Below are 27,180 nucleotides of genomic sequence, written 5' to 3' on the forward strand. Positions count from 1 at the left end.
AACCTGACAGATACCTCCTTAACCAAGTGATCAAGGTTAATATCATCAGTAACAAGGCATATCAACATCATGAACTAACCCCTTGACGTGATGTAATGAGAAGAACTCTTTACTTCTGTAGCATTCTTGGCAAAATATGTATAACTGTAACTCGTCATGAAGAAACATAACACAAATTCAAATTGACGGACATTCAACAAAATAATTGGCCAGTTCTCTTCAAAAGTGTCAAGGCCATGACACTTCTCCAGGTTGGAAGACATGACAGCTAAATGCTGTGTGCCATTCTCGACCGGATCTTGGAGTTGTAAAAAGACATTAATGTGACATTTGGTGATACTTGATCAAATTTTGTAGATTAGTCAGTAGTACTGTACCAGTGATAATTCCAAGATTCTGGCAATAGCGCAATAGCACTATAGTTATATAAGATGATAATATTTGGGGAAGCTGTATAAAGATAAAGGAACTCTGTGTACTATTTTTGCAACTTCTTTTGGTGGGATATATATATATTATATATATTGCTTTTTCTTCCATCAAGGCTAGCACAGATTGGCAGCTTTATTAAATCATGAATGAATAAATATACATCCATTAGTTTAATCTTACATTTTACTTCTCTGTACTGTTTTAAGCATTTGTTTCTTGATACTAGACCATACTTTCACTTCCATGGAATCCAGTTACTTTTTCGTATACAGAGACCTGCAAAATCCCAATACTCGATTGTGTCCACATGTATTTTCAAAGACTCTATTGACACCGCACATTTTCTGCTAGAAGATATGGCACTAGCAGCTTCTTTAGGTCAATAAGGAAATCACTGATGGTACAGATAACACCAGCAGAATGGTCAGGGCCTTACTTGGAATGCTAGCATATAATTCATATTTATCATTGGACTCATGAACCCCTGTTAGTAACTGGAATATACATTTATATATTTTTAAAATATTAAAACCTTAGCTTTTTAATTTGTTTTACTTTTGTGGTTTTCTTTCATATGTATTGAGGGCTTTTGAATAAACCACTCAGATAAGTCATAAACTTATTCTTAAAGCTGTATTTGTATTAGTATAGTATTTAAACTTTTCATATCTCTCCTCACCTAAAAGGTACTTACAGCAGATACATAAAATATAAGTAATTTCACATGCCTTGTATGTATATCTCTACTTCTTTGCATTCCATATTTTTTGCATTCCATATTTTTTGCATTCCATATTTTTAACAGTTATGAAAGATAAAAGTTATTTTGCTTTTCATAATCTTGATAACTATCTTGACTATTCTAAAAGCATCGTGATGTCATTGAAGCCTCTGGATGAAACAAATTAATTATAAGGTGGTTATCCTTTGGAGTAAAAAAAAATCTAAACCTAAAAAACTTACTGTGTGGAAGCAGCCAAATCTGTTGTTAGATGAGTGTTGATACCAGTAGCTCCATATTTAAATAGAAATTAACTTAAAATTAAATTGTATGTTATTGTCAAGATCAGAACAAAACTCAGCATTGCCTCTGTAGAATCAATAACTCTTATATAGCTTAATTTATTATATTAAAAATATGTAATAAAGTGAATAGTATAAATGAATGGGCTCCCATTCCAGAATTGCTTTAAAATGAAAGGCGGCTTAGTAAAGTTAATTATTTTAGAGCTTCAATGAAGAGTGAGCTTGAACATATTATTATTGTGGTTAAAATAATGGATCTGGTCTGCTGACATAAAAATTCTTAAATGAAAATAAGTTAACTTTCATCAAGAGAAATCACCTCATAGCCCAGTAGGACTATGTGCAATAAGGTGCACATATTTTAGGCAATCTACTTTAAAGACTGTCATCCTGCAGGTGATTTCTATAGTGGAAGCTGATTTTAGTATTACACTCTTAAAGTACCCATCTATGAGAATTTTATTTTGTTAGGAAAATTTTCATGGTTTTGTTGTATCATAAGGCACTGAAACATCTCAACAAATCAGTATGTGAGAGGTGGGTCAGCTGCTTTCTCCTTCACTTCTTTGGGATACTGGGAGCAACTTGTCTGTAGATTAAAAACAAAAACAAAAACAAAAACCTTCTGTGTTATGTAAGTCTTTCCAAGGCATGCGCTGGTACAACACAAACTTCTCCTGTCCAGGTGCAACTAGCCTAGCATCCAGACATCATGCAGAATACCTCAGTAATAGCAGTACACTGCACCTGCTCCCACCACAGGGCTGCTCCTTTGTGTATGATATTTGGAGCATCTGGAGGAGTATGAATGGTATAGGGAAGAAAACGGGGGAGGAAGCAGTGTGAGTACCTGGCTGGGAGAAGAGGATGTCAGTTGAAGTTGTGCAGGGCAAGCCTGAACATGTCATGTGCAAACTCAAACATCTTTGATGTTCTTTAATTAGTAACAGCTGGTGGAATTCCATTACGGGGTCTTCATCGGCCTTGAGCTGACTCACAATCCTGGTGATTGATGCAGCTATCTAGCATGGGCTGCTGATCGTGTGCCATGATGCTGTGCTAGATTTTCTGGAACAGAAGGCTAGACAATTTCTCCACAATGTTAGCTTTCCCCTGGAATCACTGTCCTTCCCACCTAAGGCATGATGGTCAAGATAAATGGCACCTAGTTGCATTCTATCATTTATTAAATAACTGGTTGTAATGTTGAATGAAGCTGGGTCCATTTTGCTCCCAAATTGGCTTGTTTCCCATTCTGGAGCATCACCTGACCTCACTGAAACCTGACGAGCCTGCATGATGTCTGCAGTGGCAGTGGCAGCCCAGCATGATCTGTTGCAGTAAGAATCTTAAATATTGATTTTACTGTAGTTAAAATAACTTCTGACAGAAAATTGAAAAGAAATCTATTTTAAATCAAGCAAGCTTGTAAATAATTACAGGGATGTATATAAATCCCCATTGCTATTAAAATGTGACACAATTTTTTACTAAGATGTGTGTTTAATGGTCCTTCAAATGATTTCCTGAATTGAGGACCTTTACTGACTTTCTATGATGGCATACCAAATTTTTCAAGTTTAAGGTTTTAGTTCTGTAAATTTTTTTCTCCATCAGATTTTACACTGTACAGGTTTTTTTTGTTCTTGTTCTTCTTTTGGTTTTGGTTTTCTTTGTGGTTGTTTTGTACTCAGCATATCTTAAAGAATAAACAGAAGAAATGATAATATGGAAGATTCAAATCCAAAACAACAGGTATTAAAATAAATATAAACAGACTAAATACTCCATTTCAAAAGTTACAGATCGTCAGAAAAACATACATATAATCTTAAAAGTGAACTGCATGGCTATGCAAAAGAATGGGGGAAAATGTACAATGTGACAGTTAAGCAGAGAAAAGTTTTTTTTTTTTTAAGATTTTATTCATGAGAGACAGAGAGAGAGAGAGGCAGAGACACAGGCTCCATACAGGGAGCCCGACGTGGGACTTGATCCCGGGTCTCCAGGATCAGGCCCTGGGCTGAAGGCGGCACTAAACCACTGAGCCACCTGGGCTGCCTGAAAAGTTGGTCTTTAATTCTTAAATTGAACAAGGTAGATTTAAGAGAAGAAAGTAATACTAGGGAAAAAAAATAGGCTTATTTCAATATAATAAGAGCCTAAATCCAAGAGAAAGATCTAACATCCAAACCTTATATTGAGATAATAATATAGCTTCACTTGACAAAGCAGGAAGTGACAGAACTAGGAGACGCAGACAAATAATCACAGTATGAGAATTTAACTCACTTATCTCTGAAACTAATAGAAGTATGGGGAAAAACAAAAAACAGCAATTCTTACTATCTGGGTAACTCTTCTTCAGATCTTGTCCCTTTGGATTCTGCCTTCAAACAAACGTCTTTGATAATTTTTCCAGCTTTCCTCAGCAGAATGGTTATGCTGAAAAAGACTATTCTGCCATTGTTGGAAACAGACGTCTTTATAAACACAGTATTTTTTTGTGGTATGCTACAGTTTTTATCCATAAAGTCATTAATATAAAATTAAGAAAAATAAGCCATTTATTGTAGAGTATGTGATTTTCACCAGCAATGAATCTACTACTATTATAGATCTACTACCTAGTAGAAAAAGCATCAAGTAAATAAGGTATATTTACAGATTCATGTATGTTATAGGTTCCTATTTTAGCACATATTAATGAAACTAAATCATATGCTAGGGCTTAACAAAAATCTGAAGGAATTCAAGGAAATTGTATAAAAGAAATCACCATTTCTGATCAAGCTGTCAGCAGCATATGAAGAACCACAGTTTGAATATTGTGCTCATTTGTATTATGGAGCTCTTCTGATCAAGGTAAACTGGATAAGTCAGACCATCTCTCTCCTGAGTACAACCTGAAAAATTAGAACAGAGAGAGAAAGAGAGAGAGATTGGAAAACTAACAAGGCAAATAAATATTGAAGAGTAAAAATCCACAGAAGTGAACTCAGCATTTTAAGTAGTTTTCATTGAGAGAGATCTGCAGGTTCAGGGAACTTACTTAGAAACTGGACATTAAGCAAAACTAACTTCCAATAAGTGCACCAGGATGTAGGGAGAACAAAGTTTAAGAGCCATTGATCATTGTCTTCTTGTGTGGTGGGAGATGGAATGGATATAAATTCTGTAGGGTTTGGGTGGGACCCTGAAGGTTATGGTTTGGAAGCTATAGTGAACCTGAAATCAACCAATTCTAACCAGGTCCTAAAGCCTGACTTTGAATTATTGGAGTCTCTGATTAAATATTCTGGAAATGATTGTGCTGTGCTGTTAGTTGCAAAGGCGGAGTAAAATTAAATTTGAATTATCTCTGTAATTTTCGTATATTATTTCTAACACACAAGTAAAAATGAGTAGGAAAATTATGAGAAAAAAATATGTGACCAAAACCCAACTGAAGGGTGCTTGACTGCCTGAGTTGGTAGAGTGTATGACTCTTGATCTCAGGGTTCTGAGTTTGAGCCCCACATTGGGTATAGAGATTACTCAAAAGTAAAATCTTTTTAAAAAGTTAAGAAAATTTTAAAAACCAACTGATACAACGGATAAAAATAGGTATACCAAATAACTGTATAATAGTTATCATCTGTGCAATTAAAAATGTCTCATATATCAAAAAAAATTAAGAATGTAGCAGAGAACTAGAAATGAAAACATCAGGTTTTGTTTTATGTATTTGAAGTTCTTTTATATGGTACCCAAATATTTAGGTTTGTAGTATGCCTGTTAAATGGATCTCTTAATTATAATAAAACATCCCTTCTTAAAGTTTATTTTGTCTAGCATCAGAGTAGCTATTCCAGGTTTCTTATGTTTCCTTTTGCTTGTTATATCTTTTTTCATACTATTATTTTATACCTGACCCTATTGTTATATATAAGTTGTGTGTCATGTAAATAGCATTTAATTGGGATTTCATTTTTGTTTTTTCTAATCTAGACTGACAATCTCCACTTTTAATTGGAATGTTTAGGTCTTTTTATGTTTAATTACTATTAATATAGTTTGCCTTAAAGTGTCAACTTTAAATGCCCTTCATTTTCTATTTCCTGTCTCTTTTTGTTTCTCTGGTCTTATTTTTGTGCATACTTTTGTGTTTATTGAACATTTTTTATTTTTCATATTAAGTTCCTCTATTGGATTTTTATCTCAGGCAGTTTAAAACATGTCCACATATTCTTTAATGCTTTTTTTCTTTCAGTAAGTGAAGTTTATGGCTCTTCCCAGGATTCTGGGCCAACTTCATGACTCGTTAATTAACAGAATGCAGTGGTTGTGAGGCTATATAAATTTCTAGGCTGAAATTCCAATCAACTGCCGTTATCAACTGCTGCCAATGGAGGACGCCATCTTGGCCCTCCTCTTAGCGTTCTTTCCATCTATTTCATTGGTTCTCAGTTTCTATCACGTGTTACTTACCTTCAACCAGAAAAACTTCCGGTAGCAAGGTGAATTAGATTATCAAGAGACAAATTGTCTCAAGTTTGTTTATATGAATGTATCTTATTTCGTTCTCAGTTTGGAAGGATAATCTTGCTAAATACAGAATTCAACGTTGATGGTTTTATTTTTTCTTTCACTCTGGTTGTAGTTCTCCACTGTTGCTTTTGAGAAGGCAGCCGTCCTCTCAAAGCCCACAATGACATCGCTTCACAGAAAGCGGCTTGGCTTAGCTTCTAACAAGAGGTTAGTTGACTTTTATTTTATTTTAAAGATTTTTATTTATTTATTCATGAGAGACAGAGAGAAAGAGGCAGAGACACAGGCAAAGGGAGAAGCAGGCTCCATGCAGGGAGCCTGACCAGGATCAGGCCCTGGACTGAAGGCGGCGCTAAGCCGCTGAGCCACCCGGGCTGCCTAGGTTAGTTGACTTTTAAATCATTGTTTACATATTGGTGATATGTTCTTACTTCTCAAGCAAGGTTGATGGAAATGCATTTGTTAATTTCATCAATATTCTTTATTTCATGTGTATGTCAAATATATGCTAAAACTTTTCAAAAATTTATAGCTGTTTTTCAATCAAAAGTATTTAATTTATATAGTGATTAATTTCTATAAATGCAGTTATTTGATAATAACACATAAAGCAAAAAGGTGGGAAGCTAGCATAAAGTAACAAAAGCAAAAAAAATGAAATTTTCTTTTCATTTCTTATTAAAATATATGTTTGAGTAAATTATATACTAATTAAAATAATTTAAGCATATTTCTGAGCAAAATCTCAAAATATTAAAACTTTTTTCCTTATAATTGTTGATCTGCTTCTAACATTGACGTGGATGAGAAATTTTATGAATAGGCAGATTTTTACTAAAGAAAATGAAGCGACACTTTTGTTACCTAGAGCAAAATTTTTATAACTACAATAATTATATAATATTAAGCTTGCACAAACATTTTATATACAGTGATTTACATAAAATAATTCAAATAAGAACCAATGCAGTAACAATTTATAAAACGTAAGTGAAAGTAAAATGAAAATATTCCTATTTATATGTGCTTAATATGTAATAATTTTGGTATTTCAAGTAATAATTGATAGCCTATTTAACAAATAGTACTTGTAGAAAACATCAAAGAATAAATTTAAAAAGTATAAAATACCAGGAAGTATATTATTTTTTTTCAGGAAGTATATTAAATATGCTTAACATTTAATGGAAATTAAATAATAAGATCAATTTTTATATTTTACCCTAGTATCAGATTATGAAGGAATTTAAAATGTTACTGTGTTTTAGAATGAAGTTTGACACCACAAATTTTAGATTTACATGTCCTTTTCATAGTAATTCTGCTTCTAGGACTGTATCTGAGACATAGCTGCTTAAACATGTACTGGGAGGGGGGCTCCTTAAGATAGGAGCTCTTGTGCCCCAGCTCCCTGTTTGCCCCAGCTGTGGCTCTCCCTTCCAGGCTACCCTCTCTCTTTAAGAATTAACTTCAGAAAGGCAGTAGGAGTGGGAAGACTCCCAGACCCAGGGGATGGGGGCGACCTGTCTCAAAGAGAAGGCCTAGTAAGCTGAGCCACCAGCTGAGTTCCCCCTCAGGTCCAGACTGGACCAGGAGGGTTTTAAGTTGTTTCTGGTTATACTGTGTTCCTTTATTCAATTGCAAAAGAAAAAAAAATAATTGCTCCCTGTAGGGCCCAGGCTCTTAGCAGCAGTACAACACTCTCCCCATCTTCTATTAAAACCTGGAACCACTTTTTTTTAAGTGCTTGAAAGGTAAAATAGTTGCAAAATGAATTAAAGTGTGTCCATACTGTGAATATTACACAACTTTTACAATCACTGTTAAATCTATATGTACTTACAGAAAACATCTTCAAGACACAATGTCAATAAAAAAGATAAATCAAAGACTTTCAAATAAGCATACATATGTATAAATATATTATTTATGTAACTGTATATGTGTGTTTGCATATGCTAATACACACGTTTGATTGCTAATCATGGTTTCTTTCCACAAAGGGAAATACATTTGCATTTTTTTGCAAGTTTTACATTAAGTACATGTGGTATTTGTAACTAATGTAAAAGTCAAAGAAATAGTCACATGAAGGCATAATACTAAAGGTTATTTTGAAATATCTACAATCCTGCTTTTTGTTTCTACAGAATTGACTTTTGGGTAATTTTGTGTTAATAGATTCATACAGTATGTGGTGTAATTTGTCTTGCTTCCTTCATTTGGCATGGGGTTTTCGAGGTTCATCCATGTTCTAGCATGTATCAGAAATCGGTTCCTTCTCACTGCTGATTTATAATTCCATTCTGTGGTTACTAACCACTTACTGTTTACCTGTTTATGAGTTGATGGAGAATACAGTTCTTCTCAGATTTTGGGTATTATAAATATAATGGCTGTGAACATTTTTGTAGAGGTCTTTGTGTAGACATAAGCTTTCTTTTCTCTTGGGTAAATACCCAGAAGGATGTGATCATTTGGTGAAGTATATTGAACTTTTTAAGAAATCGCCTAAATGCTTTCCAAACTATTGTACCATTTTGCAATCCCAACATCATTCTATGACGTTCCAGTTGTTCCACATCCATATCAACTTTTGGTTTTGTGACACTTTTAAGAATCACCCCTTTGAGAAGGTGGAATTTGGGATCTGAGTATGGATTTTATTTTTATTTCCTAGGAAGATTGAAGGTGGTAGGAATTTGTTCATGTGCTTATTGAATATTCTCTAGTGACTATTTACTAAAGATAAATTGTGTGTATAGTTAAAAGTTGTTTTCTAATTATTGAAGTAATTCCTTATGTATTCTAGATACAAGTTCCTTTTTCAGATATATCTGTTGTAAATATTTTCTGCAGATCTGTGCCTTGTCTTCATTTTCTAGCTTTTAGAAAGAGAAGTTTATATATTTGATGAAATATAAAAAGATTGTTTATTTTTTTAAAATAATTATTTATTAGAGAGAGCAAGTGCATGTGCACATGAATAGGGGGGACAGAGGGAGAGAGAATCTTAAGACTCCCTGCTGAGTGCAGAGCCTGACATGGGGCTCCATCTCACAAGCCATGAGATCATGACCTGAGCCGAAACCAAGAATCAGACACTTAACCAGCTGAGCCACGTGGGCACCCCACATTTTTCTTTTTTTTAAATCGTGTCTAACAAATATTTTCCTATAGCAAGTTGAAAGATTTTTTCCTATATGCTTTATAGTTTGTACTTTTATATTGAAGTCTGAGTTCTAATTCAAGTTCATTTGTGGGGACACTTCAGTGGCTCAACAGTTTAGCGCCTGCCTGCAGCCCAGGGCGTGATCCTGGAGTCCTGGGATCGAGTCCCACATCGGGCTCCCTGCATGGAGCCTGCTTCTCCCTCTACCTATGTCTCTACCTCTGTGTGTGTGTGTGTGTGTGTGTGTGTGTGTGTGTGTGTGTGTGTCTCATGAATGAATAAATAAAATCTTTAAAAAAAAGTTCATTTGTGCAGTATAAATTTCATGTCCAAATGCATTTTTCCATATGGTTATTCAGTTAAACTATTTATTGAAATAACTCTTCTTTCTTTCATTAGCTTAGTTTGGCACCTTGTCAAAAATTATTTGGCCATATTTCTAGACTTTCTATTCTGTCCTATTGTCTCCTTATGCCAAAGCTATACCCTCTTGAATATTGGAGCTTCATAAGAAGTTCTGAATAGTAAAAATCCTTCAACTTGTTTTAAAATTTTGGACTATTAAAGATCTGTTATACTTACAGATTAATATTAGAATAGTTTTGTAAACTTTTGCATGAAAAGCTTGCTGACATTTTTATTGAGGGTGAATCTTTGGATGAATTTGGAAAGGACAGATATCTTAACACTATAGAGTTTTCCAATCCAAGAAGATGGTGTATCACATTTCCTTAAGTTTCTCCTGTTCTTCTCAGCAATATTTGAGGTTTTCATTTGCAAATTTTGCATATATTTTGCTAATGTTTCCCTGGGTATATCATGTTTCTTGGTACTATTGTATATGATAAAGTTTCAATTTCACTTTTAATGATTATTTGCTGGCATATAGATGTGTAATTGATACTTTGTTTATTGATCTTGTATTCTACAAACATAAATCCACTTATTCTACTTGCTTCTATGTATATTCCTTCAGATTTTCTACATATATGATAATGCTATCTCTGAAAAAAGAGACAATTATGTCATCTTTTCCAATCTGTATATATTTTCTTTTCTTGTATTATTCAATTCACTAGCACTACCATTTTAATTTTGACTGGAAATGATAAGAACCTATACCCTTGTCTTGTTCCCAAACCTGTGGGAAGTCCTTTAGGGATTTTCTTCAAAATAGTATGCCAACTGTAGATTTTTTTATTTATTCACTTAAGATGAGGAAATTCCTTTTTATTGCTGGTTTGTCAAATTTCATCAAATTGCACACTTAAAATTGATGAGTTTAGGTGTATGTAAGTTATCCTTCAACAACAGATTTAAAATGATATCAATACTCTGGTTTCTCTTCAGATTGTATAAATCTTTCACCTTTTAAAATGAGGGGATCACCTTAAGTATTTGCTGAAACTGTTACTCAGGTAGTTAAATACTATAGAATATTGATCATTTTCTCATATTTATTTAATGTGTTTTTCATCTATGCCTACTATTATATGTGCATATATGTAAAATAGGAAAACACAAGTCTCAATTCTAGGTTATCATTACAATTAAGTGATTTGTTTAGGGTGGTATTTTATGAACTATGAGGAATTATAGAATCATCAAATTCTTTCTATTCAGGAAATATATATATGTGTATATATATGATATTTCTGAGTGTATTTAAGGTTTTGATTTCATTGTTATTCTCCATATTTATGTGAAATGTTAGCAATTTGGAAATAAGCAAAACTTCCTTTAGTTGTCAAAAAAGTGAGTTACATATTGTTACTGAAACATTATCAGTAGAAATAAACAGGGCTTGGAAAAGGAACATATTGAGAAAAAAAGAATGCCTCTATATAGTATCCAACAGTGATATCTAAGCTATGAAAAAAAGCATTATTTCTTTCAGAAGCTTCAACAATGATTTATCCTCTCTGAATTTTACCTGTCTCTCATAGTTAGCAATTATTTCCTGGGCATTCATCCTAGATTGTTGCTAAGCAATGACTATAAGCTTGTACCTTGTCAGTTTACCATTTGCTACACAGAATTTCTTGCATAAGTCTTTGCCAAAATACTGCCTTTTTGTTCTAAAAATTAATAAAGTGTACCTATCTTACGTAGAATTTAATTTTTTTTCTCTTTAACACAGTCTTTAGGGAGGCAAAATTAAATTTGTTGGGTCATTGACTCTTACAGAATTTTGTTAATTTGTAATTACTTTTTTTAGTACACATGCACACACACACACACACACAGAGGCAACTGAACAGGATCTACATAAAAGAAAAGCAGACCATATCATCACTATGACATATGGTTCATCTGATTTGATTCAGCTCATTTCCCTGGAAGAGATGCCTGCTGGGAGCTGTATCTTTTCTACTTGTTTTGAATGCACTAAAAGACCAATTATAAACCCTGGCACAACATTTTATAATCTTATTTGTACTCTTATATTCTATTTTACAAACTTGTTTTAGTTTATTTTTCTATGAATCAAGTAAACCAACCAGACTTGTTGGGATAGTGGTAATAATACTTAGCTGCAGTCACAGTACAAGAGTCCAAACCTTGGAATGAGGCTTAATGAGTTCTTAAGCAAATAATTACATTTCTACAAACCTCAACTAACTTTATTGGCAAAATGAAGATAATAATTATTTCCCCCTAAACTTGGGAAACTGTACAAATATATGCAATCCTCCAAAACAAAGTGTGTTGTTATATTTCAGTCAACATATTAGGATCAAGGTCTCTCTCTTTTTTTAAAAAGAAAGGTTTACTTTAGAGAGAAAGAGAGCACGTGCATGCATGCACACATGCATGCACACACGTAAACACACACATGAGTGGGAGGAGGGGCAGAGGGAGAGGGAAAGAATCTCTAGCAGATTCCTCCCTGAGCAGGAAGCCCAGTGTGGGGCTTGATCTCATGACCTTGATATCATGACCTGAGCTGAAATCAAGTTGGATGCTTAACCAACTGAGCCACCCAGGCATCTCTCAAGGTCTCTTTCTTAGAACAGGGAAACATCTTTTCACTTTTCTCCCCTCTTTTAATGTTTCTAATAATATTTTTTCTATGCTGATACCAAGTTTTATGTAGTTCTATTTCAATGACAGGAAAATATTTCACGTCTCTCTATTTATTTAGGTTTCTTTACTAAGTAGGACTTAAAAGTTTGTCCTTCTGTAGATGTTATCCTGTTTTCTTTGCATTACAGATGAAGTTACTCTATTTGTCTTTCTCTTTGTAATTTGCACAGTAAAATTCTCTGAGATCCAAAGTGAATTTAGAATTATAGAGGTACAAGATTTATTTTGGCATATTCAGATTTTCATTGTTTTTCTTTTGATCCATTGCTCAATACCTAAAATTTGATAAACAGTCAGACATATTTATGTTTTTATTGTATTTAATACCTCTTTAAATCACTCACAATATATATTTTGGTGTCTTGTGTTAATAGTAGATAGAATTTTTTGTGCAATAGTCAACTCTTTGTCCTAACACTGTTTAGTAAATAATATTTTTTAAACCACTAAACTGGGGTTTTACTTCTATATCTTAAAATTTTATATATATGAGAATTTCTTTCTAGGCTAGTTCATTTAATCGATTTATGTACCATTACCATACTTTTATTTGTATTAGATAACAATTTTAGTATTTCTTAACCAAGGTTTCTTTTCTTTTTTTTTTTCTTTTTTTTTCTTTTTTTTTTTTTGGTAAAGATTTTATTTATTTATTCATGAGAGACACACATAGAGAGGCAGAGACATAGGCAGAGGGAGAAGTAGGCTCCCTGCAGGGATCTCAATGCCGAACTTGATCCCAGATCCCAGGACCCCGGGATCACGCCCTGAACCAAAGGCAAATGCTCAACCACTGAGTCACCCAGGTGTCACTTAGCCAAGGTTTCTTAGTCCCAATTTCCAAACTTCTATTATAGTTGCTTTGTTCTTTCTTCCTCCCCATTGATTTAAGTTCATCTTGGTTAATGTGAGAAGGTAATCTTATTGGGACCAAATTGCACACTTTTCAAAAGAGATATTTGTAGAACAAATTGAGCCAGTAGAGGTAGAAAAGGAGACTGAATTACCACTTTTTGGAAAAATATTTTCTTCCTTATTTATGTACTGGGCCTTCTTCCGTTGGGAGAAAAAAAAAGGTACAACTTAAACAATAGAGTTTTTTTCATAACTGAATTATTGTACTTGCCAGGTCATATAATAATCAAAGTATAATACTACTATTACTTAGATTGTTATTATTGTATTCCTTTACATGTTTGTTTAGGAGTAAGGACAAAGAATTAAACTATGGTATTGTTTTGGTGATTAAATTCATGGGGCAGCCCTGGTGGCTCAGCAGTTTAGTGCCGCCTTCAGCCCAGGGCCTGATCCTGGGGACCTGGGATCGAGTCCCACATCAGGCTCCCTGCATGGAGCCTGCTTCTCCCTGTGCCTCTCTCTTTCTCTCTCTCATGAATAAATAAATAAAATCTTTAAAATTTTTTTTAAAAATAAATTATAGCTCATAATGTAACCATTCTGACACTGATGCATAAAGATTTCTGAATATGTCAGAGCTACGTTGTTACATTCAGCAAAGAAACACAGACACTTGTTAAAATGAAGAGAAATCAGCAAGTGATGTTTCCCTTTGAGTTTCACATAAGTGTTATATTTTCCTTGTTAGCAAGACAATTATTCAGTCAAGACTCAGAGAGTAAGGCACTATTAAAAGGAAAAAAAGAAAAATGATAAATCAAAGAGAAGGTTCTGCTTATAGAACATTTTATTTTAAATTGTAAGATATCCACATACTACTGTTAATGCATATTAGAATGTGGTGAATGCCAAAATGAAAGTCATTGGGGATGATGGAACTTTAGAGGAGGGAGAAATTACTGTCATATATAGCAATCTGGTATGACTTCGTGGTTGATTTGGCATGTGAGCTCCACCTTGTCAGATGGTTTAGATTTGGGGTTGATGATATGGCATCACTGGAAGAGCTGAGACAAAGCTACTGAGGTGCAAAGACTTAGTATATATCCATGAGAAATTAGGTAATTTATTTTGGCTAGAATATAAGGGTGTGTGAGAAAAAATAGTGGGACATAATTTTGGAAAGACAATTATAGGCCAGATGGCAAAATATCTTTAATAGTAGCTATTAGATTTTGGATTTTATTTTGTTGATAATTTGGGGCCTGTGAAGTATTTTTTTTTAAAGGTGTTGGTGTAAATGGTGCAATGCTTTAGAAGGGTTACAAAAATGATTATCTTCCTAGATAAGCAGTAGACAGGCATTCATACAGTACTAGTGAGATTCTAAGATTCTAAAATCTTAAATCACTAGGTTCAGAAAGGTTTAGATAATGTTATCTTTTTTGTAGATGTTATCTTATCAGTGGTCACAAAAGTTCATCTACTAAGCCATTTCTACTTTTGCACTGTCATGTTTGATGTCAAATTAATATTTTTTCTTCTCTTTCCCTTTAATTAAAGAAAGATGTTAATATCTTTTGAAAGAAGTTAACTGAAGTATAAAATCATTGCCTTTGAAATTATTAGAATAACAAATGTGATATGAAATATTAAAGATTTCTAGTGCATTACAATAATTATAAAAAATTATGTCATTTGAACATAAATTTGCATTGTATTTGTTTCATATATTACATTTTGACTCAATATAGTTATAAATCAGGGCACCTCAAGGTATCTCTGCTATACTCAGATCAAGAAATTGGAATATCACTACAGGTTAATTGAATGTTTCATGTGAGATTATTAGTGTTATTTAATTTTTAAATAAAACCCATGCTCACCAAAAAACCTTCATTTTATTTATCATGTGGATTATTTATTGAATTATGAATATATGCAATTGGTATTCATTTTGATAAACACTAAAAATGTAAATGAAGTCAACTCAATTAACTTGAGTGCTCATGCATTAAAAGAAATGACTAAGGAAGTAGCAAAATCTAGTCGTAACTGCTAGTAGTCCGTTAGTGAAAACCAAATCAATTCTTAGTGACACATAATCTCATTATATTGCAGTAGCTAATGGGTAACTTTTATTAAAAGTCAAATGTCTATAACACTGTTGCTATGTATTTGGTTTAGGAACTAACACTGATGCTGTATAAAAAACTAGCATAGGAATTTAGAACACTGACAGTGATCAGGCTTTGTAATTCTTAGGAAGTGAGGAGATTTTCAAATTTAATGTTTATTATTTTTGCATGTGTGAAGTTTCGGTTGCTGTCATATACTTGATCACTGCTGTCTTTTCAATTTCCAGTTGAAAGCATAAAAGTAAACGGGACTGCTCAACAATACTGAAAAGAGGAGAAATTGGTGTCCTGGGATTAAGGCATGGGTATTTAATCATTGACTGTCTTAGTAAAGGAGATTGATCTTGGAAACGAGTCTAAGGAAAGGCAGCCAAAAAGTATAGAGCCATTCAGAAGATGGACTGCCATAGCAACTCAGGGAGTAAAATAATGAAGAGTGCTACTGAGGGGTGCTGGGGTGGGTCAGTCAGTTAAGCATTGGACTCAGTTTTGGCTAAAGTCATGATCTCAGGGCCATGAGATTGAGCCCAGCATCAGGCTCAGGACTCAGTGGGAAATCTTCTTGAGATTCCCTCTTTCCCTCTGCCCCCTCCTGCCCCTGCTTGCACGTAGGTGTGTGTGCATACTCTCCCTCTCTCTCTCAAATAAATAAAATCTTTTAAAAAAAGTGCTACTGAGATTAGGATTATGAATAATTAATGATAATAATCTTTAACAGTTCTTGAATAATTATTGTTCACTTAGTACTAAGTACTTTATCTGGATTGATTCATTAGTCTTCAGTAACATCATAAGGTGAGCACTATTATTTATTCACAAATGAGAAAAACAGTTTTAGAGAAAGTAAGAAACAAATAAATTAACACAGATAGTAATGTGTGTGTGTGATTAGAACCCAGGCAATACGAGTGAGTCCAGGGATTGTACACTTAGCCTGTATAATCTGTTCCATCCAAATGGTCTGAAAAAATACCCTTTGAATTTTTCCCTATATGTGAAAGATAAACAGGAATTTGTCAATGGAGAAAGGATTAAAGGCTGTTAGGGGTATGGTTTATTCTGCATACATGTGATGTTCTGTTGAATGATAGAATGAAGTGATATTGTTCTCTTGAGCCTCTCAACTTAAGGAGTCATTTAAGGATCCTTGAGTGACAAGAGAATGATATCACACGTGATAATTGTGGTTAGTTCTGAGATTGTCTTGAAGAATTACATTCCAGCTTTCCTATAGAGAATTATGCATCCTGAGATCTCAATTTAGGGGGTTTAAGTAAAGATAACCCCATCCCTAGTTCCACTAGGGTTGCATAAACCCAAGTGTATCAAAAAGAATGTCATGTTCAATTGCCCAAAGGATTGATTGATATTAGTTTCCTTAATATATAAAACTCTGGGAGTGCCTGTCTAGCTCAATTGGTAAAGCATACGACTCTTAATTTCAGGGTCATGAGTCCAAGCCCCACATTGGGTATAGAGCCTACTAAAAACAAAAACAAAACAATTCTGTTTTAAAAAATTTAGGATTCTAACTCTATTAAGATAATATAAAAATCTCTTCTAAATTTGCTGCCTTGATTTCTTCTTCTAGAAGATTAATTCCTTCCTATTTCCCTAATCTGTGGAGATTACAATGTTTTTCTTCTAGAATGCTATGGGATGTTGAGTCAGGCGCATGGCCTTAAGAATACCACAGCAGATTTAGCTGTGGATTTAAGGCAACTGTCCAGAGAGTTCATGTGAGGACCACTCCACACACAATTAGTAATTCCCATGTTATTTGAATTACATGAAGTGTGTTCACATTTTAGCATCATCTATTCCTTCATGTACTGGAGGTCTCTAACATCACCCTCAAGATAGAGAATTTCTTAAAAGAATTCACAAAAAAACAGGAAAGCTATTAAACTTACAGTTATTGCCTATTACAGCAAAAAGATGCATAATAAAATCAGGAAAGGGAAAAAGCACATAGGGCCAGGAGACACCGGGCACAGCTTCTAGTTATTCTCTTCCTGTGGAGTTACACAGTGCTTAATTTTTCCAACAGTAATGTGCTGTAGCACATGAAAAATGTTGACAGCCTTGATCATGTAAGCATGGAGTGTCTCCATTGCTGACCTTAGTTCCTCAGTCTCCAGCCCTCACAGAGGACTAACTGAGACAGGATGCCTCAATGCCTCAAAGCACAGACATATAAAAACAGCTATTTACCGTAAATCACATTGCTAGCATCAACTATCCAGTATGGCCCAAAGCATCAGACATACAAACAAACACATGCTTATCAGGCAGGATATTCTAAGAGCTTAGAGGATACAGATCAGGAGGTGGACAAGGACCAGCCCTGAAGAATTTAGGCAAGTAGAGGCTTTAGGAAATCCAGGCCTCAAAGTTAACCTCTGAGTGCACAGTATATACATTTTTGTTATTTTTATATATAGAATTCTGTCCTATATAATGTCTTAGTGATTGTTTTATTATATATGAAAATGATTTAAAACCTTGTTTTCTTTTTTTTTTTAAATTTATGACAGTCACACACACACAGAGAGAGAGAGAGAGAGAGAGGCAGAGACACAGGCAGAGGGAGAAGCAGGCTCCATACACCGGGAGCCCGATTTGGGATTCGATCCCGGGTCTCCAGATCGCGCCCTGGGCCAAAGGCAGGCGCCAAACTGCTGCGCCACCCAGGGATCCCTAAAACCTTGTTTTCATTTTCATTTTATGAAATACTTTTAATTCCAATTCTTTTACTTCTAATTCTCATGACTTTGAGTTGTCCAGCATTACCTACAAATACATGCAATCATAACTACTTACACATTTACAAAATAGTTCTCTTTGAGTGCTTTCTGATATTGCTAGGCCTTACCTCTTGTTTTTGTCTAATTAAATGAATTTGAACTTCTGGGGAAATGACTGACGTGATAATTTTTTCATTGCTAAATTAAATGAGAAAATAGATAAGCCTTCAGCATGTGCAATAAGTTTGACATGAGAGAAAATAGGCATTTTTTTATGAATTAAAGAGTTATTGTGACCAGAGTTTATTGTGACTCTTATGTATATATAAAAGATTGAAAAATGTGACAGGTCCTTATGCAATTATATTTCAAAAATGCAGAAAACATGAAACAGTAATATTTTTCTAGGAAAAAAAATGATAAACTTTTAAAATTGAGAAGAAACATGAGTGTGACCATGATAGGCACTGAAATAATAAACAAGAAACAAAAACAGTAGACCCACTAGGAAATATTAACAGACATGGCAAAGAAACGAAGGACAAATAATTGGTTAATCAAACATCTGTGTTTTGTTCTTTTCACTGTCCAGTTCCCATTTTTCTGGTGCATCTTTAGGAATCAACCCCAAATTTCAGTCCAAGTTCAAGTAGAGCTGACGCTTCCTTACACCTCCAGGGAGAAGATATGACTCCATTAATCAATCATCCCATCACCTTGGCCAAAGCGCTTAGTCTAGGGGTCAGTCCATAATCCTTGTTAGGTTAGTGTGAGGTCTTTTCCTGACATTGGTGGAAACACAAGTTTTTTTTTCCGGCTGTGTTTGGTAAATTTGGACGGGAGAGCAGTGGCTATCAAACTAACTGCACCCTAAATCCTGAGGGGATTTGTTAAAACCTATTACCCAGGTCACCACCTACATCAACTAAATCAAAATTTCTGGTTTATGAAATCTGTGCTTCACTTGAGTTTACAGACTCCTCAGGGAATTCTGATTGGCATTCAGTGTTGAAAACCTATGATCCAGAGAATAGTGATTCTCAAACTTTGGGATGCATCTGAATCAAGGGTGGGCTTGATAAAAATCTAGATTGTTTAGCCCAACCACACCATTTCTTTTTTGTGAGGTATGGGTAAGTGGGATGAGGAATTTGTATCTCTATTAATTGCCCAGGTTATGCTGATTCTGGACCAGACTTTGAAAAATCACAGCGCTAATCTGTGAAGGTGTGCATATGACGGTGAAAAGTGTGTGCTTTGCTTTTGAAGAGAGAGAGGAAAACATTAAAAATAAAAAAAATTTTAAAAAAAGAAGACTGGGGCGCCTGGGAGGCATCGTTAATTAAGCATTCAGCTCTTGATTTCAGCTTATGTAATGATCTCAGGGTCCTGGGATCCAGCCCCACTTTGGGAGCCCAGCATCGGGCTCTGTGCTCAGCAGGGAGTCTACGTGTGTCTTTCTCTCCCTCTCCCTCTCCCTCTGCCCTATCCCTGCTCTAGCCTGCTGTCTCTCTCTCTCTCTTTCTCTCTCTCTCAAATAAATAAATCTTTAGGAAAAAAAGACAGAAATTTCAAGTAACTGTGGTGTTATAGGTAGACCTTAGTAGCTGGCCTTATGAGAGCTTGCATTTGAAAGATTGCAGTTTATGCCACTGATGCTGTTGAGTGATCACATTTTGAGGTCTAGTAGTTGGTCAGTATGACTAGTGGTGACATCTACTATGTGATATGCTTATACTAAGGCTGCACTAAATCTTAGTGTTTTCATCTCATTTCACCTTCACTACCCAGGGTAGGCATTCAAATATGTCTAGTCTAGCAGTAAAGAAACTAAAGATTAAAATTAAGTATTTTGCCTGAGGCCACAGAAAAAAAAAAAGGGCTAGAACTGAGATTGGAAACTAGAAAAACCTACTCTGAAACCTGTGCCACTGAACAGGATGAGGGGGAAGAGGAGGTTTCATAGCAGATGGAGGTGACTGCCCCATATCCTTCTGAATGGGGAAATCTCTGGTATAAGGTAAATCTGAGGACACAGCAGTATGTAACCACTACTACAATGTAGCTTCAAGTCTGTTTCCACACCTCTTGAAGGAGGATTTAAAATGTATCAGGTGTGCCAATAATTAAAGTGTTCTAAAGTGAAGGTACTGTGGATCAGACATATCCTTGAATAACTGCATTTGTTTGGATATCAAAAGCTCCTGTTAAGTGAGAGGGTGGCCCAGGACTTCAAAGACCAAAACGTTAAAGGCCAAATAACCTATTTTAAAATGAGGTGATGATCTTTCAAAGCACCTCAGCAGAACTGGCTCTGCAACCATCAGCCACTATTCAATGAAGATGTCCAAAAGAGTTGAGATAGAAGAGAGAAATTTTCTTTCATTCTTCTGTTTACTTATCTACATTTTAAAAATTGTAGTTCACATGTGATGTTACATTAGTTTCAGGTATACAACACAGTGATTCCCCAAGTCTATATGTTATGTTATGCTCACCACAAGTGTAGCTACTATCTGTCACCATACAACTCTAATACAATACCATTGACTCTATATTCCCTATGCTATGCTTTTATTCCAGTGACTTATTCAGTCCATAACTAGAAGCCCACATCTCCCACTCTGCTTCACCCATTTTACCCATCCCCACCCTTGCAACCATCAGTTGCAAGTAGTGCAACTCTATGTAGTTGCAGTTCTATGTATTTTGGGGTCTATTTCTGCTTTGGGTTTGTTTATTCATTTGTTTTGTGTTTTAGATTCCACATGTAAGTGAAATCAAATGGTATTTGTCTTTCTCTGACTTATTTCACTTAGCATAATACCCTCTAGTTCCATCCATATTCTTGCCAGTGGCAAGATTCATTCTTTTTATGGCTAATTCATTGTATATATGTACCACATCTTCTTTCTCCATTCATCTATCAATGTATACTTGGATATCTTCCATATCTTGCCTATTGTAAATAATGCTATAATAAACATAAGGGTTCATATATCTTTTTGAATTAGTATTTTTGTTTTTCTTGGAGTACTATATCTTATATTTCTATTTTTAATTTTTTGAGGAACCTGCATACTGATTTCCACAGTGGCTGTACCAATTTACATTTCCATCAACAATGCACAAGGGTTCCTTTATTCTCCACATCCTCACCAGTACTTGTTATTTTGTCTTTTTCATTCTAGCCATTCTGATAGGTCTCTGAAGTGAGATATATATATCACTGTTGTTTAGATTTGTAGTTCCCTAATGATTAGTGATGTTGAGCATCTTTTCATGTGTCTGTTAGCCATCTGGATGTCTTCTTTGGAAAAGTGTTTATTCATGTCTTCTGCCCATTTTTTAACTGGATTGTTTTGGGGGGTTGTATTGGAAAAGTTCTTTATAGATTTTGGATACTAATCCTTTATCAGATATGTCATTTACAGATATCTTCTCCCATTTCATAGGCTACCTTTTAGTTTTGTTGATTATTTCCTTTGCTGTGCTAAAGCTTTTCATCTTGATGAAGTCCCAGTAGTTGATTCTTGCTTTTGTTTCCCTTGCTTCCAAAGCTATGTCTAGTAAGAAGCTGCCATAGCTGAGATCAAAGAGGTTGCTGTCTGTGTTCCCATCTAGGATTTTGATGGCTTACTATCTCACATTTAGATCTTTCATGCATTTTGAATTTATTTTTGTGTATGGCATAAGGAAGTGGTCTAGTTTCATTCTTCTGTGTGTTGCTGTCCAGTTTTTCCAACACCATTTGTTGAAGAGACACTTTTTTTCCATTGGATATTCTTTCCCACTTTTTTGAATATTAGATGACTGTATAGTTGTGGGTCCATTTCTGGGTTCTCTGTTCTATTCCATTGATCTATGTGTCTGTTTTTGTGCCAGTACCATACTGTCTTGATGACTAGAGCTTTGTAATATAGCTTAAAATCTGGAATGGTGAGCCTTCCAATTTAGTTTTGCTTTTTCAGAACTGCTTTGCTATTCAGGATCTTTTGCAGTTCCATATAAATTTTAGGATCGTTTGTTCCAGCTCTGTGAAAAATGCTGGTGGTTTTTTTATAGGGATTGCATTAAGTGTATAGATTGCTTTGGATAGCCTAGACATTTTAACAATGTTTGTTCTTCCAAACATGACCTGGAATGCTTTTCCATTTCTTTGTGTCCTCCTCCATTTTGGTCATAAATGTTCTATAGTTTTCAGAGTACAGATCTTTACCTCTTTAGTTAAGTTTATTCCTAGATATCTTACTGGTTTTGCTGCAATTGCAAATGCGATTGATTACTTTATTCCTTTTTCTGCTGCTTTGTTATTGATATATAGAAATGCAACAAACATCTGCACATTGATTTTATATCCTGCAACTTTGCTTAACTAGTTCTAGCGATTTTTTGATGAAGTCTTTCAGGTTTTCTACATAAACTATCTGTCATCTGCAAATAGTGAAAGCTTGATTTCTTCCTTGCTGATTTAGATGCCTTTTATTTCTTTTTGTTGTGTGATTGCTGAGGCTAAAAGTTCCAGTATTATGTTAAATGGTAATGGTTAGAGTGGACATCCTTGTCTCATTCCTGACCATAGGGAAAAGGCTCTAAGTTGTTCCCCATTGAGGAGAATATTAGCTCTGAGTCTTTTATATATGGTCTTTATTATGTAGCCCTTATATTTTTTTTGAAGAAGAATTGCTCTATAAATAGGTGTAGATTTGGTGTTTCCTGGTGGCAGGTGAATTCAAGTTCTTCCTATGGTGTCATCCTAGACCAGAACTCCTTCACAAAATATTTTTTAAAAGAGTTGTAATGGGAAGATTTTCTCCAAACTCACAAGACAGGGAAAGATGATTTTCTTATTCTCTCAAGCCCAGTGCAAAGGGCTTTAGAACATTTGCCAGCATCAAGGTCAGCCCAGCAGTAAATTCATTATACACATACAAAATGAATGATTATCAAAACTCTGAGAAAAAAAGAATCTCTCCAAGCATTTCTATAGTCCACAAATGGCTGCTTAGATGACTGGTCCAAGGGAGCACTGAGGATAATCCATTATTGACACATTCTCTGAGAATGGTGAGGAGCTCACACTCTGAGAGCTGCAGGAACTCACACCTGTGGCGGTTTTTTCCTGTACATTGTAGGAGGGTAGGATGGAGTGAAGTGATATTATTGGGTACTCTGGAGGCTCAGAAACTTCAGTGGTTGAAAAAACAGAGGATCCCCATCAGTGTTGAGAGGAATCCAGAAACTGCTTCTTCCTGTGCCACTAAGTGGATCTAAAATGTCAGCATTCCCTAAAATCATCAAAAAAGCTTGTGAAAACTCACATTGTTGGGCCCATTCCCAGTGCACAAGGCTGTGATACAATACAATTCATATGGATTAGGGTGTCAGGGATTTACATTTTTAATAAGTGCTTAGGTGACTTTGATTCTGCTCCACTGAGTCACTACTGCTTTACATCTAGTGCCACTGATGGAACAGAATATGTAAGAATTAAAACAGTTTAGGTAAAAAAGGAAACTGGCCATATAAAAGGAATACAATGTGACAATACCTAGCGTAATGCAGAAAATAGAAGATATCTAGCATATTCTTTTCCTCTACTTTGAATGGAATGCAGAAAATAAAAAAAAAAAATGAATGGAATGCAGAAAATAGAGGACATGGGATGCCTGGGTGGCTCAGTATTTCAGCATCTGCCTTTGGCTCAGGACATTATCCCAGAGTCCCGGGATTGAATCCTACAACCGGCTTCCTGCAATGAGGTTGCTTCTCCCTCTGCCTCTATGGCTCTGCTTCTGTCTCTCTCTGTGGCTCTGATGAATAAATAAATAATATCGTTTAAAAAAGAAAGAAAAAAAGGGGATATCTGGCATATTGATTCCAACAATTTAAAGGAATAAATTCCATTTCTTTTCTTTCTAAGACAGAGGAAGAGAGAGAAGCAGGCTCCATAACTGGAGCCCGATGGGGTACACAGTCTGGGAATCCAGGATCACACCCTGGGATGAAGACACAAGCTAAACTGATGAGCTACCCAGAAGTTGCTGAAATTGAACTTGTAAAGAATATGTTACCACTGCCTCGGTTTTGCGGCACTCACGTGTACAGCACGCCTCGGGTCGGGGGAGGGTGGAACACAAATGACTCAGCCTGTCCCGATCATTCTCGCCCAATCACAGAGTCAGTTCCTCCACACCAATATGGACTGGTGACGTATGTGCAAATGCGCAAGAAAGTTCTTGCTACCTGTGGCTCTCCTTTCTCACAGAAGGTGGATTCCTTGCTCCTGGCCTGACATGTGGACATGGCTGTGCTTCCAGGGGAGTCCCATGGAGTGACTCGGCAGCTTGTTCTCCCGAGATGGATGTGTGGACGACGTGTGCGGCATGGCCCCTACCAGGCTCCACTGTGGCCGCTTGAAGCCTTGTGTACGCAGTGAGGGCCTGCTCTCCTTGCTCTGGAGGTTCACGATCTTTTGCTTTTTCATTGTTTTTTCTTTCCTGTTTTTTTCTTCTTCCAGCACGTTCTTGGAATCCGAATTCCATTATTGTAGTTGAAAATTATGGGAGGGGGTTGCTGCCTGGCCCTCTTTCAGAAGCAGGCTGACTTGGGCCCAGCTGATCGGCAGGGCCATTCCAGTGTCTCCTGGGGAGTCCCATGGGTCCTGCTAAACATCATCAACCAAGGATGATGGGAGAATACCAGAGTACCAAGTTCAGGGCATTTCTCCCCGTCCCCAGGTTTGCTTAGCCGATAAAACCAGGGTATTGGGAAAGTTCGTGGGCTATCCTTGACTTCGGTACTCCAGAGTCCTTTGGTATCCTGCATTAGGAAACCTAACTCCATTGATATTGTTGAAGTATCACTCATGAGCCTGCTGCTTGGCCCTCTTTCAGAAGGAGGCTGATTGCTGTCCCTGCCTGGTTTGTGGGATTTCCAGTGCCTCCTGGGGAGTCCAGTGGGGCCTGCTCACCAGCCTTCCCGCCAGGGATGATGTGACAATTCCAGTGTACCTACCTTCAGTGTATTTCCCTCCGTCCCCCAGCTCGCTGTAGCCCATGAAACCAGAGTTGGGTGAAAGCTCCCATGCTGCACTTGGTTTTCGTGCTCGAGAGTCCTTTTGATTCTTCCATTTGGAATCCTAAATGCATGCCTAATGTTGAAATCCCTCTCGTGAGCTGATGCCGGCCCTCTTGGGGAGCAGGCTGCTTACTAGCCCCAGCCTGATCTGTGGGACATTCCACTGCCTCCTGGGGAGTCCCGTGGGTCCTCCTGACCAGCCGTCCCACCACGGATGATGTGAGAATGAACTTGTCCCTACAGTCAGGGCATTTCTCCCCATCCCCGAGTTCACTGTGGCCGATGAAAACAGAGGTCTAGGAAAGCTTGTGCGCTCTCCTTGGATTTGGTGCTTCAGATTCTTTTGCTTTTTTCTGTGGAAACCTAATTCCATTGATATTGTTGAAATCTCTCTCATGAGCCCGCTCCCTGTCGTCTTCGTACTCAGGCTTTTCCCTGGCCCCAGCCTGAACTGTGGCCCGTTCTAGTGCCCCTGGGAAGTCCCGTGGGTCCTGCCGACCAGCCATCCCACCAGGGATGATGTAAGAAGACGAGTGTACCTACGTTCAGGGCATGTCTCCTTATGCCTAGGTTCGCTGTGGCTGATGAAAGCAGAGTTCTGGGAAACCTCACCTGGTCTCCTTGGCTTGGGTGCCCCAGAGTCCTTTGGTTTCTTCTGTTTGGAATGCTAATTCCGTTGATATTGTTGAAATCGGTCTCGTGAGCCTGCCTCGGGGCCCTCTTTCCGAAGCAGGCTGATTTCTCACAACAGCCTGATCTGTCGCTCTTTCTGTTGCCTCCTCGGGAGTCCCCTGGATCCTGCTGACCAGCCGCCAACCAGCGATGATGTGAGAATACCAGCGGACCTACGTTCAGGGCTTTTCTCCACGTCCCCCTGTTCGCTGTGGCGGATGAAACCAGGTTTCCGGGAGGGCCCGCATGCTCCCCTGCCTTTGGGGCTCCAGAGTCCTTTGGTGTCCTGCGTTTGGAAACCATATCCATTGATACTGTTGGAATCTCTTTCGTGAGCCTGCTGCCTGGACCTCTTTCCGAAACAGGCTGGCAGGCAACAGTGTCCGATGAAAGCAAAATGTTTGGAAACCATGCCTTTTCTCCTTGGCTTTGCTCTGCAGTAATCCCTTGTTTTCCACACCTGGTATCCTAATTCCATCCATATTGTTGGACTATCTGACGTGAAGCTACGAGAGCTACGGCCTAGCCCCCTTTCAGCAGGCCGATTGCCCCCTGCAGAGTGATCTGTGGAGTGCAGGGCTCCTGGGGCAGTCCCGTGGGCCGTGCCTCACCTGGTGTGCCCACCGGGCATATGTGAGCACGTGCGCACTTGGCAGTCCCTTCGCCCCGTCCCCATGTTCCCTGTGGCAGCGGAACCCACAGTCTTCAGGAAGAGCAGCTGCGCTTGCTGGCTTTGCTGATGCAAACGACCCTTCTTTCGTGTATCTGCTATCCCCATTCCGTTCGTGTACATGCCATGCCTCTTCTGAATTTGGTGTCCTGGCCTCTTTAGCAGCCTGCTCCCTTTGTGCTGGCCTGATCAAGGCATTTCTGATGCCCTTCTTCAAAAAGTGGAACGTTGAAGCCGAATCTCGTGCGGGTTGAATGTTGAGATTCCCAAAAGGAAGCGATGCAGAGAGTAGTTTTCTCCAACTTCGGCTCTCGAGGCCTCCTGGGAGGGCTTCTCGCAGAACCACGTTGCCTCCAGCCATCCCTCCGTCCTTCTGATTAGGTAGGTCGGGGTAGGTGGGCTGAAGGTTTTGCCATCTCTCTCCCAGTACCGAAGCACGGGGTGGTCGTGACAGGGGCCTCCCTGTGGGAACCAGCGGTCCTCTGGTGTGTTAAGTTCCAGGGAAGCCAATACAACGGTCGTGTGTATTGGAGGCTGGACCAGCGGACACCGTTTGTTCTTTTCTCTCTCTGTCTGTCTCTGTCTTTGCCTCTCGCTCATTCTCTCTCTCTCTGCCTCTGTCTCTCTCTCCCTCACTCTCTCCCTTTTTTTTTTTCTTCTAATATTCTGGTGGGAATTCTCAGGTTCCTGATATGCATTCCAGGTCCGTGGGCATGTGGGGGCCAGCCGCCCCTGCATGTATGGTATAGTTCTGAGAAGACGCTGGGC

At 37.2% G+C, this 27,180-nt stretch overlaps 1 long non-coding RNA gene and 1 pseudogene across 1 annotated transcript in view; one reads left to right on the plus strand and one right to left on the minus strand.

Moving 5' to 3' along the window:
• Nucleotides 1-24,923, plus strand: part of LOC144308341 (uncharacterized) — a 151,078-nt gene extending 126,155 nt beyond the window's left edge. The window contains exons 4-5 of the long non-coding RNA XR_013374824.1: nt 6,101-6,195; nt 23,914-24,923. This is a non-coding gene — a long non-coding RNA (uncharacterized LOC144308341). The remainder of the gene's footprint in view (nt 1-6,100; nt 6,196-23,913) is intronic.
• On the minus strand, nt 2,329-2,712 carry LOC144308279 (nuclear transport factor 2 pseudogene; annotated as a pseudogene).
• Nucleotides 24,924-27,180: the final 2,257 nt, after the last annotated feature.

This window comes from Canis aureus, chromosome X (genome assembly GCF_053574225.1).
Source record: "Canis aureus isolate CA01 chromosome X, VMU_Caureus_v.1.0, whole genome shotgun sequence".
In the NCBI taxonomy this organism is placed as follows: Eukaryota; Metazoa; Chordata; class Mammalia; order Carnivora; family Canidae; genus Canis; species Canis aureus.